Source organism: Cupressus sempervirens, chromosome 3 (assembly GCF_028749045.1).
Source record: "Cupressus sempervirens isolate cs-2001-9-10 chromosome 3, ASM2874904v1, whole genome shotgun sequence".
Classification (NCBI taxonomy): domain Eukaryota; kingdom Viridiplantae; phylum Streptophyta; class Pinopsida; order Cupressales; family Cupressaceae; genus Cupressus; species Cupressus sempervirens.
In genome coordinates, this window is record NC_143120.1 from 80,440,259 (window position 1) to 80,442,641 (window position 2,383).

A 2,383-nucleotide genomic window follows, 5' to 3' on the forward strand; every position below is an offset into this window, starting at 1 on the left:
GAAGAGGGTACAAAAGTAGAAGCCAACTCTGCCACCGATGATAAAGACAAATAGGATCCTTAGGTAGTAGGAGATGACTCATCACTATCACATTTGATGGCCACCTATCTTGAGGAACCAGAGTACTAAAGGAATCTGATCATAATATTTTTGTCTTTCCAAAGGGAATAACAAAAGAAGACCCACAAAGGAATGTTTGATGTACCAATCTTTTTTTTATTCGTAGTTTTTTGTTGTGATGGGTGTAAGTAAAATTTTTTGAAGGACACCTCTCAATTTCTCTTAGCTTGAAGCTTGTTGCATATCACACTATATAAGTGAGATTTCAGGGCTAGAGAAAGGGTCTGATTTCTATTGTCTCTAGGTTATATACTTAGTTTGTTCTCAGTCCAATATTTGAGCAAGTTTGTGATGTATTTTCTCTGTTAATTCTTTAGAATACATGAATATAGAATGATCTCTATGTTTCTTCTTAAGGTCATTCTAAGTTTACTGCAAATCTATACAATTTTCAAGGAAAATGAATACAAATTATGAGTTGTCCCCATATCAGTTCTTTCTGATTTTTTTCTCCTTTTGATTACTTGGTTATCTTGATATTGTATGAGTAAAAGCTTATGCAATTGAATGCAATCCAGTTAGGTTGTATATCTGTTCATCACAGTTATGAGTTCAATGGATTAAGTAAAAGCTTCGATGAATTAGATAAGGTTGTTGTAGTAGTAGAAAGGATTTTTTGAATAATGAATTCTGACAAGAATTGCTGATAATATTTGTTGTAAGGAAAAAAATTAGATCTACGGATTTGTTGTAGACTCTGAACTCCAATGGATTAGGCACTGGTCAAATTGATATGTCATAAATGGTTTTCAAATGTAGAATTATAATCAATTTTACTTTTATTTCCTATAGATCTTCAAAGTTGGCTAGTACTTGTTTGCATCGAATGTTTTAGCTTCAGTTAACCACTATTGCTGAGAACACATGCAAACCTATAGAAGAATTTTGGCCAGATCTGTTATATTGGATGTGTTTATCAAATTGTCATGAATTATGCATGTATTTGAGGATTCAAGATGAGAATTAGATGAAACTAAAGTAATCCTCATATAGTGTTTCCCAATCTTGAATCATCCCTAGGTATACCCGCCCTAGTTTTGCAGAGCCTAAAGAGTAGAAAACCACCCTTGGTTTTGTTGAAGTTAGGTCCAAATGGTTTGCACATATAATTGTTAATAGGAACTAGCTAGTCCTTAGATTGGGTGAGTGATGTCATTTTGGTATTAAGCATTTTGTTGCTTAGTAGTTTTTCAAAACACCAAAAAAACCTATGTGGCATAACAACATAAAGCTCTCTCTCTCTTTGGTGAAAGACTAATACTAAGCAGCAACATCCCACCGTCCAACTTCAAAAACCCAAAATACTTTGTCCCTGCCCATAAGAAACATAGGGTATTTGCATCAAAAAATTGATGCCTAGCCACCTATTTACATTGATCAAACTATGGACCCCTACCTATTCTCTTCCCTTGATTGGGATCACTTCACTCAAATTCTAGTTTCCTCACTAGTAATGAAGTAATATTATAATTGAGGTATTCATAGTCCCTGGTTTAAACCCTATAGGATGATAGGTCAAGAAAGAAAGGACCCCCAAATGTATTTAGCCATTGATGCTTCAATGTAGCTCACTCTTCTTGATGAAGGGAGAACATGAACATGGAAGGTGTAACAAGTCCTAGTCAAAGATGACCCTCATCCCATCCATAAGAAATAACAATGACTTTCCAAATTTAATAAATATAATGGTCTCTGGTATTCGTTCCTCTAATTTGATTTCACTACATTATAAAAAGGCAATGCACATACAAGTTAGTCCTCTATCTTGTCACTAGCTTGTAACTTCTCTATCTTATGCTAGTCATCCATTCTTAAAAATTTCATGAGTCACATTATCAAAATAATCTTTCTCACACCTCCCTTCAAATTCATATAGTCTCGTTATTTCCAAGGTTGTGGCTTCCACATATCAAGCCCGCACAAAGGCATTAGCATTGGAAAGATAAATAAGAACATAGAATCAATATCTTGGTTACAATCATCATAGCAATGAGAGATGAAGTTGTACCACTAGATAACTTGGGATCACATGGTCTAGAACTCACCTCTCAAGCCTATTCATCATCCATGGCTTTTGATTTAAATCAAAGTATGGTCCATTTATTATATTTTGTCTTCCCATTAATATGTTGCATAGTCAAAGAAAATGGCCACTTGCACATATTTGACTCCTTTATCATTGATAAAGTGTTTAATCCTATACATTTATTGAACTAAAATTATGATAATTCATATGGTAAAACATTGTAACAATTAGAATCAT